The sequence below is a fragment of the Phascolarctos cinereus genome, unplaced genomic scaffold (assembly GCF_003287225.1).
Source record: "Phascolarctos cinereus isolate Bilbo 61053 unplaced genomic scaffold, phaCin_HiC Scaffold_5;HRSCAF=322, whole genome shotgun sequence".
Lineage (NCBI taxonomy): Eukaryota > Metazoa > Chordata > Mammalia > Diprotodontia > Phascolarctidae > Phascolarctos > Phascolarctos cinereus.
This window is the reverse complement of record NW_027555958.1, coordinates 267,943,657-267,971,621: the sequence shown is the minus strand read 5'-3', so window position 1 is coordinate 267,971,621 and position 27,965 is coordinate 267,943,657. Positions and strand designations below refer to the sequence as shown.

Below are 27,965 nucleotides of genomic sequence, written 5' to 3'. Positions count from 1 at the left end.
GCTGAAGACTTTTTAATTGGCTTGCTTGAAACAAGTCACTCTGCTTGGTACCTTTCTCACCCATGGATAAAACCATCCACAACTTTGACTTTGGTAATTCCTTTTCTTGTTTTGTAGTCTGTGATGTTCCTTCTTCCTGATTCTTGGCTGCCCTTAGTGCCAAAAAAAAAAAAAGAGGCAGTAGTCTGATGTGAGATTTTAAAAAAAAGTTTTTTTTATGTTTTAGTTTTTTTTAATTATTATTTTTGGTCTCCTTGGGGTAAAATCTGATATCAAAAGGCATATATTAAATCTTTTGTTTTTAGCGGTAGTAATTGGAAGGTCTGATTCCATTAGGACTCTATGGTAACCTCTTCCCTTTCTCTTTTTCATTTGTGTAATATTTTTTACTCCCATAATTTGGACTGTACCTAGTAATACTGAAAATCTAAGGTGTTCCACTTCCTTCCCAGTGGACATGCTATTTTCTTGTACTAACCTTTATCTTCAAGCCTTATCTTATATCCATATTATTAAGTCCATGCTACCACTCTTGCTCCACTGTACTCCATCCCTTATGGGGGCCATCCTATTAGTGACCATTTCTTAAGCTCGACCGCATGCATGCACACAAGGGACAGGCTGCACCCCACTCCCTGAGAGATAAAATTGAACTATTTTCTGTGCTGCTTCTAGCTCCCCTTTTCTTTTGAAAACATATGTTTTTATTTTCAGTTCCAAATTCTCGACCTACTTTTACCCCTCCTATACTCATTGAGAAGGCAAGAAATATGATGCTCATTATAATATGAAGTTATGTAAAATTCATTTCCGCATTAGCCATGTTTTGAAAAAAAGAAAAATAAAGCAATGAAATTAATATGCTTCAACTCTATTCTGAGTCTGTCAGTTCTCTATCTGAAGATGGGCAGAATTTTATATTATGAGTCTTTTGAAGTTGTGGTACCTCATTGTATTGATGAGAATTACTAAATGGTAATATTGCAGTTACTGTGTAGATTTTTCTCCTAGTTTTACTCACTTGTCTTTGCATCAGTTGATATAAAATTTTCTAGGTTTTTATTTTGTTTTTAAACTTAAAAGAGAACACTTTAATATAACAAATAAAAAATTTATGTCAATCTCTCTAATATAACAAATAAAAAAATTTATGTCAATCTCAACAAATACATCAGGTTTTTGAAACAAGCTATCATTAATAAACAGCTATTGTTGTTTTCCTGAAACCATTCCCATCACCATTTCTTATAGCACAATATTCCATCACATTCATAACCATGCCTTAGTTAGACATTACTTAATTGATGGGCATTCCCTCAGTTTATAATTCTTTGCCAACGAGAAAAAGAGTTTCTAGAAATAGTTTTGTACATATGGGTCCTTTTCCATTTCCTTTGACTTAATAGCTATATTACTGGGTTAAAGGGCATGCACCATTTTATAACCATTTGAACATAGTTCCCAGTTCTTCTCCACAATGTACAGACAAGTTCACAGCTCCACAAATAGTGCATTAGTGTTACCTATTTTTCAACAAACCTTCTAGTATTTGTTATTTGCCTTTTTTGTCATCTTAGCCAACATGAGATGGTAACTCAGGGTTGCTTTAATTTGCATTTCCATAATTATTAGTAATTTTGACCTTTTTTCACATGATCATTGATAACTTGAATTTCTTCCTCAGAAAACTGGCAATTAATATCCTCTAACCGTTTATCAATTAGGGAATGACTCCTATTCTTATGGTTCATTTCTTCACATATTTGATAAAAAACGAACTTCATCATAACAGTTTCCTGTTTTTCTTCTTACAAAAAGCTTTAAAATTTTACCTAATCCAGATTATACATTTTATTTCCTGCGAACCTCTCTTTATCTTGTTTGGTTATGAACTCTTTCCTTATTCATAGATCTGACAGGTGATTTCTTCCATGTTTATGTCTAAATCATGTATCCACTTTGAGGTTATCTTGTTATATGCTGTGAGAATATTGGTCCATTCCTAGTTTCTGCCAGACTGCTTTCCAATTTTCCTAGCAGTTTTTGTCAAATAATGGTGTCTTGTCTTGCTCCAATAGCTGGTATCTGTGGGTTTATCAAAAAGTAGGCTACAGTTCATTTGCTTCTTTTTATTGTTTAAGTAACTCCTGGTCTTTTCAAATGAATTTGCCACAGGAACACAAATTCTCATTTATTGCTTACCTCTTACCCTGCTATTCTTAACATAGTTGCTTAATGACCTATTCCCATCAGACTTGAACTCTCTCCTTGTGGGATGTTTCAAGAACAGGTGATCTATTACTCTTTCTGTGTCTCTGGATTAGGGAAATTTTTATCTCTGAGTTGTTATGCGAACAATAGGGACAAACATTATTTAGATATTAGACTTAATATCTTGGCTCCTGAGGTATAACCTCAAATATAAATGGGGGCTACTAAATCATACACAAAGATCCATTTATAATGCATAGTGGCTATTTTAAAATGTAATGATATTTTTGTTTTGTAATTTCATTTTGTTAAAAATTTCCCCCATTACATTTTAATATGGTTCAGGGTGCACCGTAGAATATTGTGGACCACATGCATATGTGACATGTCTGATAGAAATCGATTGAGAATCAGAAGCAGCTTTGCTGAGGGTAGCACTGTTTTTGAATTGATGGGTGGGGTCTTCCTAGTCAGTCATCTCAGTTTGCATTTCATAAAATCGATAGGGCAGTAGAAGAGGACAAAAAGGCTTGTTCTGAGTAACTTTTTCCATGAGAGAAAGTACATTTTTCTCATGGTACGACCAAAGTGGAAGATTATGGAAAGAGAAAAGTAATTTCTGATATAACCAAATTACCTATCCCTTTATCTTATCCTCAACCTTCACTTTACCTTCTTTTTCTCCAGTAAAACCAATTTTTGATCATTACCCTCACTGAAATATATGTGTATACACATTGTACATCTGAAAGGTTTTATCCTTGAGACAGGGTAGATGAAATTGGAGTACATTAGAGTGTAAGTGACAGTTTCCAGACAAATATCTAATCTGATTTGATTCATTCTCTTGGAGTCAAGTTAGGGAAACCCCAGCAGCCATATAGACTTCTGCCAGCTTATAGAGACAGTGATGCTTTTCCAAAGAGGGGAGATAACAGTGGCTCAGCTTTACCTCTATCTTCCTTTAATATCTTTATGGTGACATCACACTGAACATAACTGACTCTTACAAGTCCCCCTAAATTGCCCTGACCCACAACTTTTGAGCAGGGTTAATCCATCTCTACATTGGGTCAATGTGAGGTACTCAGGTAAAAGAAGACCAAGGCCTTAAAATGTTGGATTACAGCGCTTTCGTTTGATGAGCTTATCTGCTTCCATGGATTTGATCATAATCTCTATGGTGATGGCTTCCAGATCTGTATATCCAGTCTTAGTCTCTCTACTGAGCTCCATTATCTCATCACCCACTGTTTATTGGACATGTCAAATATGATGTCCCAGAAGTATCTCAAATACAACACGTCTATAATGAATTCTCTTTCCCTTAAAATGTATCCTTCTCTAGAATTCCCTTTTACTCTGAGTATTCCACAGTACTTCCAGTCACAAGTCCAAGTTCACAATCTCTCTCTCTCTCTCTCTCTCTCTCTCTCTCTCTCTCTCTCTCTCTCTCTCTCTCTCTCTCTCTCTCTCCCCCTCTTTCTCTCTCTCTGCTTTCTCAAAATATATTCAATCCATTGCAAAATCCCACTGTTTCCTCCTTGTGCGACCTCTCTGCGTTTATCCTTTTTTCTGTACTCACACAGCTGCCAAATACAGTGCAGGCCCTCATCACCTCTTGCTAGGACTGTTATGTTATCCTCCTAATGGTCTCCTTACCCTGATCCCCTTCACATGATGTCCAAGTGATTTTCCTAAAGTTTAAGTCTGACCTATCCTACTATCCTACTCAGCAAACCCCAGCTTCTCATTACCTCTAGGACCAAATTTAAACTCCTATGTTTAGCATTCAAAGCTTTCTTCAACTTGATACCTTTCCAGCTTTATTACTCATTTTTCCCCTTCCTGAAATTTAATCGTGCAGCCAAATTATTGGTCGTGCTGTCCCTCATGCTTAGAATTCATGTTGTGTTTGTACATTACTTCCATGCCTCCACTTTTTAAAATGTTTTACTTAATGACTTAGCCAAGTACCACTTTTTATATGAAGCCTTTACTAATTCCTTTGGCTAATAGCACCTTCCCTTTCTCAAAAATTGCCCTATTTCCTGTGTGTATGTATACACATATAGACTCATATCCCCAAAAGAATGTAACCTCCTTGAGGGCAAGGATTGTTTCACTTTTGTCTTTGAATTACTACTGCTTAATACAGTCCCTGGAACATAGTTGGTTCTTAATAATGTGTGTTGACTGACTTGACTTACAAATACAAATTTATCACCTAATAGTATGCAAGCTACTTGAGTTTGGGTATTGTTTCACTTTTGTATTTGTATGGCCAATATATACTGTACTTGGCATATGGTAGGTTCTTAATAAATGCTTGTTTTTTAACTGATTGAGTAGTAGGTGGGAATTTAGTAATCGAGTTGTGTTGTTTTTTTTTCCTACTCAACTCTTCTCCCTTCCTCCACCTCATACCAAGCTTTGCTGAAGAACTAAGATCCAGCCTGAGCCCATGTGATCTAATTGATCTCTATATGGAAGGGTTTGTGTGGAAATCGTGTGGAGATCAAATCTCTTATCCCTAAGTGTGGAGAAATCTGGAACGTATTTTACCAGTTATTCATTTTTCTTGCAAGTATTGAGTTAGAGGCTCTGGATGTTCAATAGCCTCTGCAAATGTTACTTTAGAGGTCTGAGCTAGTTTCCTGGATTCTAGAAATGAGATTCATCATAGGTGGTGACTTTTTAAATATTCTAGTGGTGTTCATAAGATGAAGTGCTGGGAAACCATCTAAACATCATCACCCTGAGATCTTAGCAATGTCCGCCCATACCATATTCCATGTCAAGAGTGCCTGTGGGATTGCAGATGTGAGGAACTTTTAAAACTTAAGACTAGGGAAGAAAGGGAGAAAAACAGGCTCTGAGCAAGGGAATCACAGGAGTAGGAGACATCTTCAAAGGTTATCTTTTTCATCGCCTTGCCTCTATGCAGGACACACTGAAACCATCCTGGACAAGTTGCACATGTCTTTTTTCTTAAGTGCCTCAGAATCATATATTCTGTAATCTCCATGGTGCCAATCTTCACTAACATTTTTTTAATCAGAAAATTTTCCCCCTCATAGTGAAATTCCTCAGGCTACAGTTTAATTCTTGTTTACTCCATATCTTCAGGAAAGATTGAGAACAGCTGGTTACAGTCCTCTTTACAGAAGATCCAGAAAGAATTACTTTCTCCTGGTTGCTAAAATTTTTGCAAAGCAGCATTGTCCTAAGAATTCTTTCAGAATGTTTGTGGAAAAGAAATATTGTTACAGTCACAGTAATAATTGTTTTGCGTGCGTGGGCCGCCCCCCCCCCTTTTCTTTTAAAGAACTGTTACTGTTTTATTTCACTAATACTACATTTGGCATAATGTTATAACCAGGTTCAGGGGTCGGTTGAAGCAGCCTTAGTTAGGATGGGAGTGTAAAAAGCCTCCCATGATCCAAGTGAGTCCAGAGCAAATACTTACTCAGAGTGAGTGTTTAGAAAAATCAGAAACCACTGAAGGGAAATTAAGGGGCTGTCGCTGCCCCCGCGTGGGAGATCAAAAGAGGAGAGAGGGGGCCCTTTCTGTAGCCTAGAACTAGGAAAGTAACTCTGTGTGAGGCCCTGGGTTTGGTCCTATAGTTTTCTATATCTCTCATCAACTTGAAGTTTAAATTTCCCATTATGAATTCTCTTAGTTCTCTACTGGGTTCATACTTCATGCAGATCGTAGTGTCATGCCTCCCGAAATTCTCGGAGCTTAGTGAATTGGGGTCCAGAAGGCTGAAGAACCCTGTCAATATTAATTTGTTTTCTGGAGCTGTGGAGAAAGGCTTTTCAGGAATTATATAAATTTTCTTTTCACTTCTTTCTACAAGTTCAGAACCTTTTGCCTGGGGTTGCCTGCCATTAAGACTGCAGCTCCCTACATTTATGAGGTTAAGTCATTCTCAAGAAAGAAGTCTGCTGTTCAACATCCAAATCCCATTATTTAATGCCATGTTTCAGAGAAGCAGATAATGAGTGGCTGGAAGATAAGTGGGAAATAGCTTCTGATCCCAGTCAGAGCAGGTGGTTCTATCTGCTGTGGCAGAGGCTCCTGAGTTTGGCTTTAATGCATCTTGGGAGGAGACTGCCCCTTCCCCATGTGCGTACCACTATCGTGTCCCCCCCATACCCTCCTCAAATTGCTAATATGATTTGCCTTTTTGGCCAGTTAAGATTTCCTCCAGTGGTACTTTTGATCTCATTTTATAGAAGCTTTTTCAGTAGCATCCCTGCTATGGTAAAAACCAATTCACAAATCCCTTCCCACTCTTTCCCATTGCTCTCTCTTTAGTTGACTCTTATCTTGCTATCCTGGCAGGATGAGCAGATGCCTGCCATGTGTGTGTGTTAAGAAAGATAACTGGAACCCAAGAGCCCACCAAAGGAGGAGGGGAATCAGGATTGAAGTGGTAATGTGGGGAAAGGGATTTCCCTGTATTTGAGCTTGGAGGTGCAGTGTCTTCTTTTTTTTTTTTTTTTTTACTGTGTCCTTGGTAGGGATCCAATTAACTGCCAGGGTCATCCTGACCCCCAAATCCCAAGCCTTGGAAAAGTACAATGAGCTGGAGGCAGTGTTGGATAAATCCTCGTTGAGACTGAAATCGCCATCAGCAGCTTCTGCTGTGGTTGCTCCTCTTCCTAGCATCCTTCTGGTTCTGATTAAAACCTCCCTCCTTTGGGGCTGATGCACTGATTTATTAGTTTCCCTAGAGTTTGGACTCAACTGTTAGGGAACAGTTTAGCATCTGCATAGGAAACAGCCCCAAGCACTACCTCTGATTGGAGGATAGGAGGCTTTGGGACTGTGCTCTCCAAGGGACTGGGGCTCTGCTGAGAGATCCTCTCAATTGAGAAATTTTACTTTATACCCTGAAGCTCTCCAGGGGCTGCTCAGCCAGCTGTGGGCCTGAATAATGATGTTTGGTTTGCCTCTTCTTGAGGACTACCTCTTACAGGGAGTGAAAGACCTCTGTGGGACTTCTGGTAGATACTGTCCATTGTTACAATTTTGGATTCAATTCTTCAAAAATGGATTAAATCTCTCTGTGCAGAAAAACTCTATTAGGCCATCAGGATACAATGATGAAAAAAATAGCGAAGACCCTTTACTCAGGGAGTTTACATTCTGCTAAGGATACTAGCCATTGTACAGATAAATATCCTATTAGGGTGGGAGCTAGGGAAGGAAGGATGAAAGCATAAGAGAGGTACCGATGGTGTACTCTAGGGAGATTTGAGGAAGGAGAGAACACTGTCTGCTAGTGTTCCAGTAGAATCGTTTTTTCTTTACATTTACCTTTTCTGGGAGCACTTTAGGCCAGAGCCCTGGTTTTCTCTGAATCCCTTAACTTTTACTTTCCCTTTTTTTTGGGAGGAGAAGAGCTAGACAAATTGTCAACCTAGTTGGAGCCGAAGGGGAATGTGCCTATTAGGTCCCAGGCAGCTCTGCCTGAAAAGGCCTGGAGTTTAAGCTTCAGGGGCAAGTAAGGGATGGAAAGCAGAAACATCTTGCCCCTCTTCCCTTGTGTTGAAAAAAAAATGCAGATTAGGACTGTAAGCCAATTTTTGGGAATAAATGGATTTATTTGCAACTGGTTAGAAGTTGTCCCAGGAGCATAGGAGGAATCCACATGATTTTGGATTGAGACAAATGACTTCTGGAGGACCCCTTCCTGATCCATGTTTTAGTATTATTCCAAAGCAGAGCAAGTTTCAAGCCCTCTACATCCATGTAAGTAGTTTTGTTGCCAATGGTATTGCCAGAGGAGTGTTACATTCTTTTTGGATTGCCATAGTTTAAGAAGGATATTGATGAGCTGGAGGAATTTGAGCAGAATATTGAAGATCCTTAAATTCATATCATATGATGCTTTATTGAAGGAATTGAGAGTGTTTCGGCCTGGAAAAGGGTAGACTGGGATTGGGCGGAGGAGCATAATCTCTATCAAGTGTCTCAAGGGTTACCATGTAGAAGACTTCTGTTGGTCCCCAGGAGCCAGAATCAGGAACAATTGGGAACAAGATACAGTTTGCAAAGTTGCAAATTTTGGCTAACATCGCTATTGATTCTAGCTGGGCTCCACTTCAGAGATCTTCAAGTAGAGGGTGAATTGTTGGCTCTCTTGTTAGAGGGGTTCTTTTTGAGTAGGGGTTAGGCTAGATGGCTGCTTCCAACTCTCAAAGGCCCTGAGACTGTGATCTTCCCTTGTTCTTTCATGCTGGTGTGGAGGTGACCTTGAGTTTTCCAAGGCTTGTGCCAGTGGATTGAAAATTTTGGCACTTTCTCTTCCCCTCCCCTTCATAGAAGCATGGAGTTTCTTTCCAGTAACAGTTCAAGTGCTCATCAACAGGACCTTTCCTGATCCTCCCATGTTTTAGCCTTATGTTCTTGAAGTTACTTTGTATATATTCTGCATTTACCTGGATCCATGTTTGTATTCCCTGAGTAGGATGTAAGTTCCTTAAGGGCAGGCATGCTTTCATTTTTTGTCTTTGTGCCCCTAGTGCCTACCCTGTTGGCTTTGTTTACAGACTATATTCCAGTGATCAGTTGAACGAAGTAGAAAAAGGTCTTCAGCTTGACACCTTTTAAAAATTACTTTATTTTCAATTCACAGAATAAAACAAGCATTTCCATAGCATTGTATGATTAAAAAAAAATACGATTGCACATGAAACTGAAAGTCTAGCAGGTACAACTTGTTCTTCCCTCCAAATATACAACAAAGATATCATGTAAATTTTTTTCTCAACCCCCCCCCCCATTTTACACAAACACATGTGCGGGCGTGCACTCACACTGTATGTTGGAACCTTACTGTCATTGGAGTTGAAGAGGAAACAATGTATATATCTGGAAGGGTGTAGCAGACTTCTAAACATGTAGACAGGGACACTTTTTTGGCCACTTCACTAAGTGGTATAGGGAGTTGTGACTGGACCACAGCTGAAGAAATCACTGATCTTTGAAGTTTGTAGAGGAAATTCCCCACTCTCATCATACTCTGTACATTTTTAGATTGAAAAGCAGCGCTTCGTATATCTACTTTTCTTGACCCCATGAAACTGTTGGTTATAGTCATAAATGAATGTGAGAGTGATTGAGGCTGCTTCAGTCCAGAGTCCTGTTTTAACTGCCCTTTGCTTAGGTCAATATTCTTTCACCAAGAATATTTTGAAATTGAATCTTATAACAAATAAAAAAGCCTTTTTGCTCCTGACTTTCACTTCTCCCAAAACACACACACACACACACACACACACACACACACACAGAACTGATTTTTTTTTTCCTTGTCCTTTTTTGGAACCTATCTTAACCTGATCACAAATCCCTTCAGCTTAGTAGGGCTTTAGGGTCAAAGGGAATAGTTGTCTTCTTGTTTATTTCTCTCCATTTGTAGATGAGGAAACTAATCTAGCAAGGTTAAGTGACTTGCCGAAGATTACAGAGGTAGTTGAGTCAAGTTGCAAACCCAGATTCCCTTGACTCCAAATGCAGCACTCCTTCCACTATACCACAGTGCTTTGTTGTCTTCCAGTCCTCGTCTTGTGCCCTCCATGGCTCAAGTCCAGTCCTCAGCCTGTAGAGCTGTAACTTGAGCCAGGTTATCTCCGACCTTTCATAAAGGTGCCACTTTCCCTAACCTCATGGAAAACTGATTCTCAAATTATACCCCTCCAATCACACACATTTTAAATACACCCGTAGATTACACATGAATTACATAAGCACCATCCCTCTCCTGTTGGATGCATTGAATAATGTAACATTTCAACAATACCGAAAGGTACACTGTATTATTAAAACACACTGGCATTAAAAAGGGATAGAAAGGGAAGCTCAGCTATAGTAAAATTGTCACAGACTCCCACTAGATGCCAGAATAATGAAGCCTGAATTATTTTAGTCTGAGACAGGATTCACAAGGGCTGGAAGAAGTCAGAAATGGAAGAGGTTATCCAAGTAGGTATTTTTTTTAAAGAGGTAGGCTTGCATTATTCAGAATATTTTCTTTTTTTAATTATTAAATAAAATGGAGCCAGTTGATTGTATTACTCTGAGAGGAAAAATGTTCCGCTTTTGTAGCAAAAAAAGACCTGTTTTAACCTCAGATTGAATTTCTAGTTTCTTGGCTTTCTTAGGGGAGGGGAAAAGATAAGAAAAGAAATGTGAAAGAAGAAGTAGAGAAGAAAGGACATGGCAGAGAGAACTGTAGGTTATCATTGAGATATAGAGAATAGAGAAGGGAAGGTGGGATTTGGGGAGGGATGTGGTGAAACGGTCGTCTTCACCAAATAGCCAACTTAACTGTATGAGTTAATGAAGAACAAAGATCCTAATGATTCAATATAATTAGGCCCAATGGGAATGGTAAGAAATTTAGGTATTTTGAGATTTGTTGTGTTTTTTTTGTAAGAAAAAATGAGAATGAAAATATTTTCCTTAAAAAAAATGAGAATGAGATTTCCTGCGTTAAGTTTCAGTTTCACTAAACCACATTGGGAGACCTCTATAGTTTTTGGGGCTATGTAGTGAAAGAACATGAACCTGAGAGTGGCAAGATTCGAAAATATGACTAGTATATTAGAAACAATAAGGAAACTGGTCTCCTAGTTGGTTCAAGAAATCTCCCATTTTTTCTAGAAATCTTTTGAAGTGGTTTAGAGTTTTTTTTAGGAGTCACCTTGTCCACCTTCCTCCTTCAAATAAGGTTGCAAGGAAACCCTTCAAATAGTGTCATCCTACCCATAAGGCCAGCTCTCTGAATTGTACAGAAGAATTTCACTGGCCCCTACAGTACAATATAATGGCCATAGTACATTCAGAGAAACTGAGGTGCAGAGAGAGGAAAGTTCAAAGTAATGTAGTGGGATCAGTAGAAATAGATTGAGATATTCATTCCTCTTCTGCTTTGTACCACTTCAAATGCTCTTAAAAGAGTTTGTAACAGGGAGAATCTTTCTGCTTCCCTGTTAATTATTTAGAACGTACTTACCCCCCATTCTTGATTCTTGTAATCCAAGAGTGTGTTGGCTCTACCTTTAAGGTATTGGTAAGAACGAAGAATGTAAAGTGCTTGCTTTCTGCCCCATCTTGGTGTGAAACCATGTTAAGAGACCTGGATGCTTTGGTAGACTGGTGTGACCCGAGTTGGTTCTATTACTCTATGCTCTCTTAATTCTTTCTGAACTGAAAGATTAGGGAAATAATTCCTGACACTACCACCTTCCTGAAAGGGATGACCCTGGAGCAAGTAGGAACTATACAAATGCCAGCTACTTTTTTCCTCCCAACAGGATTTAAAACTTCAAATAAACTTGTTTTTAAGGTCATTTACACAGACAGAATTTGACAATATAAGAGGCAGCTTAGAACAGAATTCTTGAACTGGGGTTCCGTAAACTTTTGTTTTTAATTAATTACTAATTGTATTTCTATATCACTATTTTCATTTTCATTTTATTTTATATATATTTAGAAATACTACCCCTAGAAGGTTTCACAGGTTTTACCAAACTACCAGTTAAGTTTATAATACAGAGAAAAGTTGAGAACTTTTATTTTAGTAGAAATCTGGTCTTCACCCTACCTGAAGTGCTTTGGTAATGGGCAAACTGTTGCCTCTCGGGACAACGATTGCACCTTACGATAGCTTTAATAGATGGCACATTTTTCCTTAAATGGAGGTGAAATCTACTTCTTTTTTGGAGACAATGAGGGCTAAGTGAGTTTCCCAGGGTCACACAGGTAGTACATGTCTGAGACTGGATTTGAACTCAGGTTTTCCTCACTCCAGGGCTGGTACTATGTCCACTGCACCACCTAGCTACTCCATGAAATCTATTTCTATCTTCTATGAGATGGTCCTAGTTCTGTATCCCAAGACTAAGCAGAATTCAACCCTTTCATGACTCTGAAGCACTCTCTTTTCCAGGGAAATCATCCTCAGATCCGTAAATCTGATCATCTTATGACATATTTGCAAGCCTTCTCATCTTGGTCATTTCTTCCTTTGATGTGGTAACAGCTTGTCAGTATCTTTCTTAGATGTAATACCTAGTTCCTCTGTACAACATTCCATGCATTGTCTCACTAGAACAGAGTAATACTATTGCTACTAGTACTACCATAACCATAAAACTTTTATAAACTCTTTAAAGTTTTCAAGCCACTTTGTGTATTCGTAATTTGAGTACAACAGGATTTTTGTTTTCTCAGTTCTGAACACTATGCTTTTGTTAATGCAGTCTAAGATTTCATTAGCTTTTTTGGTTGCCAGCTTATATTTCTGATTCATTCCATAGGTTATTGTTTATCTTCATGATTGGTTTTCCGTAATTTCTTATAGCCTGAATTATTTTTCCCTTACCACCTCTGATCCGATTGTTTTACAACTACAGATCTTGATACATTCTTCTTTTAATATTTTTATTCTTGATCGTCATTAAGTTGTGAAACTTGTGAAACACCAACAATTTTGAACATTTCCGTATATAAGGAAGAACAGAAAAAGAGATTATATATCATACTTAATCGAGACTCATGATTTATCTTATTTTTTCAAAGTATATAATTAATGCTTGTAACTTTAGTTCCAAAGCTAATGCTCTTGTCTGTATTTCCCTCTGAAATACCTTCTGTTCTCTTGTTAGCATTTAAAAAATACTATTCATTTATACTTCTTTCTTTCTTTATACTTTGCATCACTCTCAGCTTTCAGCCTGTTTCCAAAAAAAAATTTTTTTTAAAGCTTCCTTTGTAACAAATATAGTTAAGTAAAACAAACCATACATTGGTCATGTCTAAGGAAATGTATATTTAATTCTGTACATCCACTCTTTCACCTTTGTGTCAAGTGATGGGAAGCATATTTCATTATTGGAATCAACATTAGCTGTTACCTTGATCAGAGCTATTAAGGTCATTCACAGTTGTTTTTCTTGATAGTGTTTTTTTTTAGTGCATAAATTATTTTTCTGTTGCTGTTTACTTCGCTCTGTATCAGTTCTTTTAAGTCTTTATAGGTGGAACCACAGTTTCAGCCTTTATTGCATCCCAATATTTCATTACATGATTATATGGTGATTTTTTTTACAGCCATTCTATAACTGATGGTCACCTCAGCTCATTGTTCTTTCCAACAAAAAAAAAAGTATTTTGATGAATCATTTTGGATATATGGGTCCTTTCTCTCTTTCCTTTATCCCATAATAGGTCTAATAGTGTTATCAATGGTTCAAAAGGTAGGCACAGTTCAGTGAGTTTTGGAGTATAATTACAAATTGTTTTCTGGAATGGTTGGACCAGTTCATAACACTTCGAGCAGATATTAACATGCATTTCCTCCAACGATTTTTATTTTCCTTTTGTGTCACATTTGCCAGTTTCATGAATTTGAGGAAAGCCTGAATTGTTTTAATTTGCATTTTTCTTATTAGTGATTTACATTTTTTCATATCATTGTTGGTAGCTTATTTTCTTCATTTGATAACTAAAGATTCATACCTTTTGTCCATTTGTTATTGTGCAATGCCTCATGTTTTGGTATATATGAATCACTTCCCTATATCTATTAGATGTCAGGTTTTTGTCAGAAAAACCTGTACCAAAAAATTTTTTCCCCCACTAAAGTAGTACCTTTCCAACTTTAATTTAACTTCATTGATTTTTGGGGGGGTATTCAAATTTTATGCAATGTAGCTGTCCATTTCATCTATTTTGATAGATGCTACCCCTTGTCTGATCCAAAGATAGGAGTAGATCAAAATAGGATAGCATACATCAAATGAAATAATATTTGTAAAGTATTTAGCACATTGCCTGGCACATACAAGGTGTTTTACTAAGTGCTTATTTCCTTCTCTGTTTCCTCATTTGTGAATATCTTCTCACGTGTTCCCTTAATTTTAAGATATGACTTTTTATATATAGGTCATATATTCATTTGTAATTTATTGCAGTGTATAGTGTGTGTTGCTGGTCTAATCTTCTTTTCTATCAGATTGCTTTGCGGTTTTCCCAACAAGCTTTGTCGAATAGTGAATACTTGTTGAGTTCTTTAGGTTTATCAAACAGTATGCTACTGTGTTCATTTGCTCCTGGCTTATGTGTACGTAATCTGCTCCTCTAATCAATGTTTCCATGTTTTAAACCAGTACCAAATAGTTTTGATGGCTAATGTTTAATAGAGTATTGTTTTATAGGATATGGCTAGAATTCCTATTCTCTCAAATTTTTCACTATTCCCTTGAGTCTCTTCACCTCTTTTTGCTTAAATGTGAATGTTTTTTTTTTACTTTTCAAGATTTATAAAGTAACCCTTTGGTAGTATGTTTGATGTGGTTCTGAGTAAGTATATTAATTTAGAGAGTATTGTCATTTTTATTTTATTGGTATAGCCCAAACTTGAGCAATTAATCTCTCCAATCATTTAGGTCTGATTATTTATGTAAAAATTTAGTGTTTTATATTTTTATTTATGTAATTCTTTTGTATATCCCATTAAACTCCCATTAAAAGGTAGGGGTGTGTGTGTGTGTGTGTGTTGTGTGTGTGTGTGTACATATCTCTTTTTTTTTTTGACTGGAATTTTACTTTCTCTCTCTCCTTGCTGGGTTTCATTGGTAACAGAGTGAAGGGATAGTGATTTATCAGGATATGTGTCATACTTTGCTGAAGTTATTGTGTTAATTAAATTGTAGTTTAATCTGTGGTATTTGCTAAGAAGATCATTATATCATCTGCAAGAAGTAGTAGGGTTTTTGTTTTTCTCTTTTTCTATGCTTTCTCTCTCCCCCCCCTCTTTTTTTTTGGATTTTGTTTTTAGGCAATCGGTGTCAAGTGACTTGCCCAGGGTCACACAGCTAGTAAGTGTCAAGTGTTTTGTCTGAAGTCGAATTTGAACTCAGGTCCTCCTGAGTTCAAGGGCAGGGCTGTATCCACTGTCTATGCTTATTTCGTGACTTCTTTTTCTTATTATTTAAGTATAGTTTGCATTTCTAGAACTAATGAAATAATAGTAGCAATATTGGATGTTTTTGCTTTGTCACTGATCTTAACAGTAAAGTTTTCTAGCCTTTCTCCATTATATAGAATGCTTTTAGATACTTTTTAAATGCCAAATAACTCTTAGTTTTAGATACTATGTACTATAACAACAAAAGGTCCACTTAATGCTATTCTTGTTTGTGTTTTTTAGTAGAAATTTGTGTTGTGTTTTGTGAAAAGCTTTTCTTGTACATTAAACCATTTAATTTTTACTGTTTTTGTTACTAACGTGATCTATGTTGTTTATACTTTTCATAATATTGAACCAAAGTTCGGAGTCAGGAAGTCCTGAGTTTGAATCCTGCTTCAAATATTTACTAGCTGTATGTACTTCGGCAAGTCACTTAACCTCTTGTGAAGATGAAATGAAATGAAAGCATAAGAGCTTTTTGTAAATGTTAATGCACTATATAGATTCCAGTTGTTACTAGTAGCAGCAGCATTAGCAGCAACAGTAGCAATAGCAGGAGTAATAGAATGAATCCAATCTGGTCATAGGGTCCAGTCGCTAATATGTTGTTGTTTTTTTTTTGATATTATGTTACCCAATATATTTGCATTGATATTCATTAGGAATATTTGTCTGTAGTTTTCTTTTACTGCTTTTTTGTCTCCCTGATTTATAGATCAAAACCATATTTTTATTATAGAACTAATTTGGTAGTGTCCTTCTTTCTGCTTTTGGAAAGTTTGGCTAATATTGGAATTATGTGTTCTTTGACTATTTGGTAGAATTCATTTGTAAATGTATCCAATCTGGTTTTTTCCACTTTGGAAATTTTTTCTTGGCTTTTTCAATTTGTTATTGTGAGATTGAATTATTTACATTATTTTTATATGTTGTCAATCTAAATATTTTGTATTTTTGTTAAAATCTATTGCATTGGTATTATCAGTTTTGTTGTCATATAGTTGGGCAAAATTATCTCTAAAGATTTCTTTTATTTCTTCTTTATTTTGTGTTCATGGTTCCATTTTATTTTTATGTTGGCAATTTGGTTTTTTCTCTTTAAAAAATGAGACTTCGTAATAATTAAATTTATTGTTTTTTAAAAATAGTTCCTAGTTCTATGTATTCATGCAATAAAGATTTTCTGGATAATTTTGAAATTCTTTCTCCAATTTGTAGAATTTCTATTTTGCATTCAGTTAAAGTTTTTTTTTTGATGTTTTGCTTTTTTAGTTTTTTTTTCATTGCACGGCCACTTCATTGATTTGTTCTCTCTTTCTTTTGTTGATCAAAATATTCAGTTACAATTTTTCTTCCCAAGACTTCTTTGGCTGCATTCCAAAAGTTTGGGTACACCATCTCATTGTTATCATTTTATTATATTTCATTTTCTTCTGTTTTTGTGATTTATTCTTTGACCCACCAATTCTGTGGGATTAAATTATTTGTCTTCATTGGGGTTTGAATTCTTTCTTTAAAGGTCTGTTATTCATTATAATTCTTTCCATTGTGGTCAATAAAAGGCATTTTAGCCTACTCATCTAGAAGTGGATTATGGCCCTGTCTATTTGCCTCCCCTAGGTTCTTGAAGAGTATGTTTTAGGGCCTTCTCTGATCTGTTGTCCCTGCACTTAATTTACTTTAGATTGTTAAGTCATTAGATATACATCGTGCAGCTTTCTTTTCTGTATTCCCCAATTCAAAGGAGGCTTGAGGAGTGAAAAAGTGATAGATTCTTCTCCCACCCATACTTTTGGATGGTTGGATATCCCTGCTTTTTCCTTCATGTGGTGCCTAAGCTTAGGTCCTGCTTGCTCTATGCAAAAATCTCTCCAATTTGACACAGCTTCCTGGCAAATTCAATTTAGGTTTTGCCCTTCTGTATATCTTGATCTTTCTTTTTTTTTGAAAGTCATAAAGTTGGAGCTGAAAAGGGAAAGGAAAGAGAATTTGTATTTATAAAATGCCTACTATGTGACAACACTGCGAAGTGCTTTACAAATATTATCTCACTTGCCATGGCCTTGACAAGCTCCAAGCTAATATTGTCAATTTTGTTGGTAGTAGGCCTCCTTGGGAGACCCCAGATGGTTTGCTGCTGATATGCTGGCTGGCTTGACTTTATCCTGTTGCAGCGTTGGCTGAAACTCAAAGTGGTTTTCCAGAAATGGACGTTTGATCATGTCAGTCTCCTGTTTAATAAACTCAGTAGATGTCTATTTTATTTAAGATCAAATATTATTTAATCTTTATCTCATCCTTTTAAAATTTCTATTTTTAAGGTATACTATTATTAGTACAGTAACACACACACACACACACACACTTTGCTGAACAGGCTTGTGTTTTTATGATATAGAAAGCTCTCGGTGAAGCACATGGTCTACCAATGTGCATTAGAATTTTCTGTGACACTTATTGTGTAGTTTTAGGGAGTTGCTTGGAATACTGAGATGTTAATTGCATTGCCCAGTCACATAGTAAATATATGTCAGCAAGACACATTTCTTCCTGGCCCTTAGGCCACTGCGGAACTATACCAGAAGTATTCAACATGTGGGTCATATGCCACCTACACTTCTGAATGGGGCTGAATCAGATTAAAATATAATTGGGACATAGTTAGCAAAATAAATTAAAATATACCAAAACATAGGTGGTACATAGTTTTTTAAAATAATATGTACACACAGGGAGTCTTATCTGTGTCTTAGTGGCCCCTCTTTCCATCTGAATTTGATACCACTTCACTACACTATTATATCTCATATAATTTATAAATAAGTAAATATTTATTCTCTTCTTTATTAATCAGCCAATTAAGATCTCTCCAATATCAATCATGTAATTGACATCAATTAATTTACTGAGAAAATAAAAGAAGGATTGTAGAACAAAACATCTCTAGGGTGGAGTGGAGGGGAAAGAATCCCCTGGGGAAAGTGGATTCAAGCTTTAAGTACAAACTTTAGGTGTAGTTGATTTCGTGGTGTAGAGTTACCTAATTCTCTGGGGGTTCTTTTCTCTCTTCTCATAGTCCTCACTCAGTTCACTTCTGGGTGACCAGTTGCTCCTTTGTTTTTCTGGGATGGATCAAGCAGGTCTCTCACCTGATGTGCAACTACTGCTATGTACTAGCAGTCTCTGCTCTGGAGTCCATTTGCTTAGCAGGACTCTGATAGCTCTTCCATTTCTTTAAATCTCAGAAAGCTTTAACCTGATCTATTTATTTCCCCTAAAAACAGGAAAGAAGAAACAACAAAAATAGGCACCAAATATTTCAGGATACATATGGCTGCCAAGTGGGGATATAATTAGGGAAGCCCTTAGCTTCTGTTCTTCTACCTACACAAAGGCTCAAAGTTCTGCCTCACTTAAAATCAACTAGGGGGCAGCTGGGTTGCAAAATGGATTAGAGCACTCGCCCTGGATTCAGGAGGACTCGAGTTCAAATCCAGCCTCAGAGAAATGGCACTTAGTAGCTTTGTGACCCTGGGTAAGTCACTTAACCCCATTTCCTGGCCAGAAAAACAAAAAAACCCAGAAAAACATAAAACAGTGAGGAAGAGAAGAACAGAAAGAGACTAAAGGAGGAGCTTATGAGTTCTGTTGTATGCAAACTCACTCCTAGGTCAATCATCTGTCCTTGGACTTACAAGCCAAGGAGAAAACTGTTCCCCACATACCACCATTCGTCAGTCACTTATAGCTGGAAGAAAGCTCTTTAATGTTCCTTGTGTTGAATTGAAACTAGGCAGCATATATGCTTTAAGGACTAGACTGTTATTAAATAATTCAACATACATTGGTGGTAGTACAATGATCAAACTTTTTTTTAATAGTAAAGGTATAATAAATTCAGGGATTATTGCATTACAAAACGCAGCGTATTCTCATTATCCAAGACTACTTTCTCCTAGGCAGTAGCCTCCTTTTCTATCCCCACTGAGCTTACTTCTTAACTTCTCTCTCACGTCATCTTCTTGTGCTGGGGCATGGCATAAGCCACCGTTGTCTAACCCAGAGTTTTCCAAACTTATTTGGATTGCTGCCCCCTTTAAAAAAAATCACTCAGGACCCTCTTGGAAATCTACTTTTTTAAACTCTTCAACATTTAAAGAAAATTTGTGTCATTTCAAAGAACCATAATATATATATATATTTTTTTTCAAATGACACATTTAATAAATTTAATAATTTATTGTAAATTTGTGGACTTTTTCCTGCACTGAATATTTTTTTTTGAGAGGCCGTTGGGGTTAAGTGCCTCGCCTAGGGTCACACAGCTAGTGTTAATGCCTAAGTCTAGATTTGAACTCAAGTCCTCCTTACTCCAGGGCTGGTACTGTATTTGCTGTACCATCTAGCTCCCATCTCGCGGCCCACCTGCATTGAAATATTGATGATATTGTGTCATATAACTGTATACTATCGTATTCTAAACAAGTTGTTACATGCTTATATGTGTAAATATATATATGTATATGTGTATATACATATATGCACGTACATACATACATACATACATACATACACACACACACACGTATGAAAAATATCTGACATTCTTACCTGCCGACACTTTTTTGTTAAGACCTGTTGATGGACTTGTCCACTTATTTGGTATAGCTTGCATTTTGTGTGTTTATTTGGAAAGTAATGTAATCACTAGGACTTTAACTTAGTCACATAAGAGATGAAACATGTACAAATGGTTTTTCAAAATTTACTGCTCCCTTATTTTTACTCAATGCCCCACAATTACACCTGAGGCTACTACCTCGCCCTTAGATTTTTCCACTGCTGGTAATATCACCCACTTTGGGACCTTGTGGTAAACCTATGGCTATAGGTTGCCTATGCTTTGAGCCAAAGGCTTATTTTTTTTTTCCTATGGAAAGTGAGAAGAGTGAAAAAGCTGAAGAGCCTTTGGTCTCTTGCTTTCTCCTGGCAATCTCACCTGCTGTGCTCCCTCCCCACCCTTTTGCTAGAATGGGCTGGAGGCTGTGGTCATCTTTCCTTATGCTAGTTTGAAACTCAGAATTGGGGTGTGGTAGACCATGGACCACTGGTCCTTGATCAGCCTCACTGGTTATGTGATTTGTGCCTCTTTTAAGCACCTTTGAGATGCGCCCTTAGGTCCTTCTGGCTTTCTTATTTTGAGGAGAATCGGGGCAAAGCTTTTGAAGATGAGGGTAGTTTTGTGGATTATTAGCTGTGCCACTGAAGCCTTTCTAGGTGCATAGTTTGTTTTCCGATGTGTTATTTCATGTCTTCAGAGTCTCCCTTGGGGGGGGGGCCTTGACAGAGGGCTTTACCACTGGACTCCTTTAGGCCTGTTGTCCTGGGGAGGGGACCATCGAGGTACATGGATCTTTCTTCCCCAGCCCTCAGGTCCTGACATGCTCAGACTGTCTTGGTTCACACTGCAGTCTACATAACTCAGCAGCAGCTGCTGCATCGGAGAAATGAATAGGAGTGAGGAGCAAGGTGATCTGGGGACAATGCAGAGTGGAGGTTGGGGTGGCTGTGTGTGTTGTTCAGCTGTATATGGATGGCATTTCCTACCCTTGAGTAAGAGAAAAGTTCCATTACACTTGGGTACATGCCGTTATATTATCAACCATTCAGCACGGGTGGTGGAAAGGAAAAGAAACTGTGTCAGCCGATTTATTGGGCTGGGAATGCAGCACCTCCTCACCAATCCTGACAGATGTATGGTCATACCTGGGAAAAAACTCCTCTAGTTATGTCTGGGTCCGTATGACCACTGATGTCCTCTTCATACTGCTTTCTTTGATTTTAGTTGGAGGCCTTTTGGAGTTGCTGGCTGTGGTGATTTGCATTGGGATGTAAGCCAGCTGGGTCCCCCAACTGAAGCACTGAATATAGCTACAGATGCAAGGATGCTACATCGATAAGCCAGCCTCGGCCTCTGGTGGTGGGGAGATGAGGGAATGCTCCTAGTTTCTTAGTACTGGGTCACACATTTGTGAGCACGCAATTGAGAAGAGGGATCATCTGGGAGCTTCTAAAATAACCTTGACCATCTCCACCTTCCATTCCTTCCCATCCACTAAAGCTAGAGGCAGGGGTAACAAAGTGCAGGCCATTTTGTGTGCCATCTGCAATTTGAATACATGATTTGGGGTGTGTGTGTGTTGTGTGTGTGTGTGTGTGTGTGTGTGTGTGTGAAGAACAGTATATGTGTTTCTGTGGGCCCAGGCTCCATCTTTGTGTGGGGTAATGGAAGCAAGGTTGATGTTTTTTTGCTGGTGTACCTCTTTCAGAGGAATATGGGACCAGGTCTGTGTAATCTGGTTTTATGTCTCTATATGTTTACATAAAATGAGCTTAGGGTAAATAGAGCTTCAGAGCTCCTTCCTCACCCATAGTTTAATGAAGACACAATTAATGACCCACAAAAGGAACAAGATGTACTAAACCTTTCAGCTGTGGCATCTATGTTTGTGATGCCTGGTTTATGTAAACCCTGCTGGATTTTTTTTTCCTTCATTTGCAATTGCAGTATGTGATACCCTGCTTTAGCTTTCATTTCTGACCTGTTCAAGTATAACTTTGCCCACTTACCTCCCATATCCCACTTCTAAGAAATAGGACCGCTACTTTATTTCAATATTACTCATATACCATATCTTGGGATCAGGATGCATAAAACCATTCTATCCTCACCTTGCCTGTTTTGGTGGATCAGTCATAGAAAGTAGGTCTTGGATTAGGGCAGGTTAGGCAGAAACTCAAGGGAAATGCATTCCCTGCCGCCGATAGGCATACAAATGTAACCTCCCCATCTTCCCCCACCCTCTGAAGCATTGAAGAATTTGAAAGGAATTTTTGAGTGGTGAGCTAAGGAGTGGGAAGAGAATGGGGTGGTGGTAGTGGTGGAATGTGTCACTATAGGACTAAAAGAGATTCTTAGACCTCTTATACCATGTACTCTTTTTTTCAGGGCTAGGTAATTAGGTTAGGTGACTTGCCCAAGGTCACACAGCTGGTTAGTGTTATGTGTCTAAGGCCGCATGTGAACTCAGGGCTGCTTGAATCCCGGGGTGGTGCTCTAACCATTGGGCAACCTAGTTCCTCACAGCTAGGTGGTCCTGGTGTTGGCGCCGCGTGTACCTGCCCCCATGTACTCTTAAAACCCTATAATCGTCGCAGAACTAACATAAGTTCATTCAGACTGAATTTGTAAACCCATTGCTAGGTTACAGTTAGACTAAACTATTGGTGAGGGGACAGAATTCAAAGGCTAGGGTGAATGGTCTCCATGTTTTTGTCCAGCCGAAGTGTTAGAGTAGTTCTTCTTCATCCTCATGCAAAAACTGTCAGTGAAGAGAGAGCGAAAAGCCTTTGTTTGTTCAGACGTTTTAGGCGTACTCAGTTGTGGCTCCACAGCCAGTTAAAAGGATTCATTACCAAACAGTAAGCTGGCAGGAAGCTGGATATGAGCACACGCTATGAATTGGGGAAAGGTTCCTTCCAATATGCATTTCTAGAACCCGCTGATGAAGCCTCCACATGGCTGGTGCTAGGCAGACAATATTTCATATATTCTAAGTCCTATGCCCTCCTTAATTCGTGTTCCTCCCTTCCCTCCAACCCCACTGCCCCACATTACACTAGATTTCCACAGTGATAAGTTCTTGTTGTTGCCAAGAGTAACTAATGAAAAGTTAAGGGAGTTTCAAATGTACATGATAGAAGAAGGTCCAGAATACAATGAGAAGGTATTAATGAGGTAGCTAAACCTTGATCTTTTTATCAGGTACCAAGTGCCTTGTTGATTGAGTCAAGAAGGTAACAACTATGATTGGCTGAAAAAAAGAATCCCTCACCCCTCTGAGGGATTTGAATAGCTAAACCCTGAGGAACCTGAAGGCAGTTAAGGCTCTTGACTAGTTTGAATCTGAGAAGGGGAGAGATTTTAAGCCACTGCTGCCTGTTGAGAAGACCCTTGCAAATGGGGAGAGGGAGGGACCTGCAGGGGGAGAACGAGGAAGGGGGTGGGGGAAACCCATGAGGCAGTGTTCTGGAATATCTGTGGAGGAGAGGACGAAAGAAGTTTCTGTGGAGGAGACCCCTGCAGGGAGGTAAGAAGGAAATTTCCCCTCCCTATCTCCACATCAGCCATATAGATTTGAAGGGGGAGGTATTGGTCTGTTAGGAACCAGTTTATCCAATGGGTAGCAGAGATGCAGTAAAGACAGATAAGGTCGCAGAAAGAGTTGCCTGGTGGAGGAAGCTGTTTCCAGGACAGTATCCCTTGGCAAACAAGAGTCAGGCTATGGAGGGAAACAGATGCTGGGAACCCAGAATGTGGCATCTATGGGAGAGAAAAAATATTTACAGGTCCCTTTGCATCATGTGTTGCAAATGCAATAAACAATATAATGCAACAAACATTTATAAAGCACCTCCGTGTGCTAGGTACTGTGCTAAGCACTGATGATAAAAATAACAAAAAGAAAGTTTCTGCCCTCAAGGAACTTACAATCTAATGGGAGAAGTATTAGTGTTTTTGTTCAGTTATGTCCAACTCTTCATGACCCCATTTGGGCTTATCTTGGTGAAGATACTGGGGTGGTTTGCTATTTCCTTCTTCAGCTCGTTTTACATAAGAGAAAACTGATGCAAACAGGGTTAAGTTACTTGCCCAGCGTCACATAGCTTGTTAAGTGTCAGAAGCCAGATTTGAACTCAGGAAGATGAGTCTTCTTGAATCCAGGCCTGGCACTTTATCCGTTGTGCCACCTAGCTGTCTTTCTAGCTGGGAGAAGCACAACACACAAAAGAAACCTGAAAAGGCTGGTGGAAATAGTACCCAGTAAAGGGTCATGGTGATGGAGTAAAAGCCAGGTGGTAAAGCTGCTGGTGAGAAATAGAAGGTTGTGTGGACCCCTGAGACCCCTTTGGGAGTTTTGCTCCTGTTTCTGTCACTCCATTTAGAGGAGCTGATGCAATAAGATTGTGATTAAATATGAGTACCAAAGCTTCTGCAGTCTCCAGGACAATGACATGTATCCTACCTGCATGCCTCACTACAATTGTATTCTGAGCCCAATCTTCTTCTTCTTCTTCTTCTCCTTCTTCTTCTTCTTTTCTTTTCAAGTTTCAAGTGTGGTCTTAGGTTATATTTGCACTTAGGTCTTCCTGACTTCAGGGACAGTCCCCTATGCACAGAGACACCTAGATGGCCCACGAGCCCAATCTTCGTGTGTGTTTGTGGGGAATCACACCTCAGATTTATCAGTGTTTTGTATCTACAGTTCTTACTATGCCATCTTGATAAATGCCTTTACTGTCTGTTGTCAACCTTCTTCTAATACTTAATTGTAATCAAAGCATTTGGGCACTAATGAAGTATTAGAAATATGGCCATTTGGACACCCAGTTCAAAGTGCAGGTTGGGGAAGTAGTCATAGACAATATATTAGAGAAAAAATGAGCTAAGTGAAAGACCAGTGGTCTTTGTATTGCTAGTTTTAGAATCAAACCCTTAGCTTTGAAGGGCGGGAGGCAAGGAAGAATAAGAGGAGAAGAAAGAGAAAAGAGCAGAGAAGGAAATTTCTCCTAGTGGTTAGAAGAGATCTCTGCTTAATATCGAAATAAGTTACATATTCGGGGTGCATAATTTAGGTTGCGTTGGACTTTTTCATTAAAAAAAGATATGCCGCTTATAAGGTTTTAGGGAATATTTCTGATATCAGTATCTTTTCAATCTTTATCAAGACAGGGAGAAAGCATAGGTACCCCCCTGTGAACAAAGGTTTGAGCCTTATGTTTCCTTTCTGATCCATAATACTTGGAGCAATTTGCTTTTTTTTTCTTTTTGTGCAGTTCTACGTAATAGTTTAGGCTACATGGAATGGGTAGGGGTCATACACAGATATAGCAACCAAGCATCTCCTTGATCTGTCCTCGGGAAATCCTTTCCCCAGCACTAATACTAGAATAAACTGGACTTAAATCTGATACTGAGTAGACCTGAGTGAGAGAACTCGTTGGGGATCTCCTATTCATTGTCCAGATTTCTATCAGAAGCACGGTGTTATGTCTATATGTTGGTAATTAAGTCATAATGCAAAGGCCCTATCACACTCCCAGATTGGGGAGAAAAAAATCTCTCCTCTAGGGTTTTGGTGATCAATTTGCTTTGCAATGTGACTTTCTTCTTCACTTTATTATTAATACCATCATATTAATACCATTGTTTGCTTTACACTCAAAGAAGGATCTGTGCTTCAAAGGAATTTTTTCTCTTTCCTCCCTTCTTTACTTTCAGGTTGATATTCTGTCTGTGAGAACCTGACAGCTTTTCCTGTTGATACTTTCCCCTTCCCTCACACTCCCAGCACCATTGAAGCCCCAGAAAGGTAATCTGAGCAGGGCCACCATTGCTTCAGCAAAAACAGACATCACTCTGAACTACCAGGTAAGATAAGAGTCTCTTGACCCTTTGCTGCTGTACTCTTCCATGTGGGATGGGGAAGAAACCTCACCATAGTGGTTTTATTCTACAGATCCTGAAAAGAGATGTAGATGGACTTCCTGGTTTATAGAGCAGACCTGAATGTCTTTGGTTTTAGGGAGTAGTAGAAGTAACATCAATAAATTTCTGGGAATCAGCCAACTGGGACCCTACAAGAAACAGCTACTGTCCAATGCACTGAAATCCATCAACTCTGCTGCAGAGAAATTAGGTATTGGAGAAAGACAGGAGAAAGTGTTGCGGGTTACATTGTCTGAATAGATTAGTGCAGTTGGTTGGGGCCCACTGCCAATGAGAACAAGGTTAATGGTTTTACCCCAGTTTTGTTATTTTTATGACTACAAACTGTTCCTAGACCTAGTACTCATCTCTCAAATGTCCACCTGTGGTCCTGATGATACCGAGTTTGGATCTAACTGCTTCCCGTATCAATGCGTCTGCCGCATAAATGAAGGACTGGGAAGGAGAATCAGATTAGACTTTTAGACGTTCTATAGGTAACCCATTCATTAACAGAACTTGTACATAGCTCAAAAAGGCAAGGCGATTTATGAAAGGTCATGCAAGGATTAAGCTTCAGAACCTGGTTTCAAATCCAGGGAGTCAGACTTTAAATTCATTGCTCTTTCTGCTATACCACTGTCCTCTGAGAAGGATCAAAGTAGTAAGAAAGCAGTTAAAGTAATATGATGATGAGAATTCTATGGCTTCAGTGCATGTAAGGTACCAGGTACAGGCTAGTGAGTTATCTTAAAGTTCCTAAGCTAGTATTTCCTTCAAATTTATGGGATCAATAATTCCTGTGTACTACACTGGTGTACTTATTTTCCCTCTTTATTGATAGCGGCAGCCTATACTCTCTTGGGATCTTGTGCATTTTCTTTCCCACTTCCACCTAGGGTAATAATCTTCATTGAGAGAAATGCTTCATGTAACCGCCTCAGGTTTGAAATCACTCTGTTCTCCTGTACCCCAAATCCTAGCCACTGTTCTTTAAAAAAAAAATGAATGTATACTATTGCAGGACCAAGCTGGGACAGGTATGTGGGTCAGCACAAGTTGTCAGGAAAAAAAAAATACAAACCAAAAACCAAAATGCCACCATCAATAGAGAAGCAAGTGAAGGCACACATCTTATGGACAGTGTAAAAACAACAGCAGTATCTCTAGATTGCACCTGATAATGAATCTCCTTGCTACCTCCTTAAAGGAGGGAAAAGAATGGATAAGTTAGTTCTGTTATGATTGCAGTTTATATCTCACCATTGAGTTACCTATTTTCTAAGTATTTGTGTCTCCTTAAAGCATAAATTGGTGGAATGAGGTAACTGCCTATCTCTCTTCATCCATTTATTTATTCATTCTTGTATGTATGTATATATGTATGTATGTACATTTATTTAAAAAAAAAAGACCGGGGCTAGATTCTGGCTGATTAGTTCCTTAGAAATCCCAAGTTTTAATCTAGGGAGGTAAATGCTGTGTTACAGTAGCTGGATCTTTCTGGCTTGGAGCAATTTCTATTTGTAGTTTTTTTTTTTTGTTGTTTGTTTCTTTGTGAATCTCAAGTACATGCTCTGTAATCATAAAATGTGGGATGAGATTTTGAGAATCACGATGCCTCCATTGGAGTCAGAGGTCATTTTGAGTGAAGGATTAAAGAGAAGGGCTCCTTCTCTAATGTGGCAGTTCAGCATATTTCCCTAGCTGCACTAATCAGTTTGAAGACTGCAAAGGGGGGCAGCTGAGTGGCACAGTGGATAGAGTACGGCCTGGGAGTCAGGAGTACCTGCGTTCAAATCCAGCCTCAGATATATAACACTTACTAGCTGTGTAACACTGGGCAAGTGACTTAACCCCATTGCCTAGGGCCCCCCACCCTCCAGAAAAAAAAAAGACTGCAAAGGAAACTGAGTTTTGCATGTCACCTTGAAACTGCTAAAGCACATTAAAAAAAGAGTTGAGTAAATGTTAGGCATAGGAATTGGACCTGTGGTTTCTTTGGTTATAGGAAACTCCCTGGTGAGGAAACTCCCTCCTTCAATGAAGGCTAGCATCTTCTCTGACACTTAAGTGTTCTGGGAATAGTGAAGTGTGACTTAGGCAGGGTCACCTGGCATGTATGCATGTATGTGTTACAGGTGAAACTTGATTCCAACTCGTCATTGATTTAAGAACAGATGTCTCTCTACCATGGCACCAAATGTCAA

At 38.5% G+C, this 27,965-nt stretch overlaps 1 protein-coding gene across 14 annotated transcripts in view; it reads left to right on the top strand.

The window, feature by feature from the left end:
• The window catches only part of RBFOX3 (RNA binding fox-1 homolog 3), a 1,090,709-nt gene that overhangs the window by 366,769 nt on the left and 695,975 nt on the right, over positions 1 to 27,965 (top strand). For all 14 annotated transcript variants that reach the window (XM_078155837.1, XM_078155842.1, XM_078155841.1 and 11 more), the window contains exon 2: positions 25,549 to 25,698. The gene's annotated coding sequence lies outside the window, so the exon portion shown is untranslated. The remainder of the gene's footprint in view (positions 1 to 25,548; positions 25,699 to 27,965) is intronic.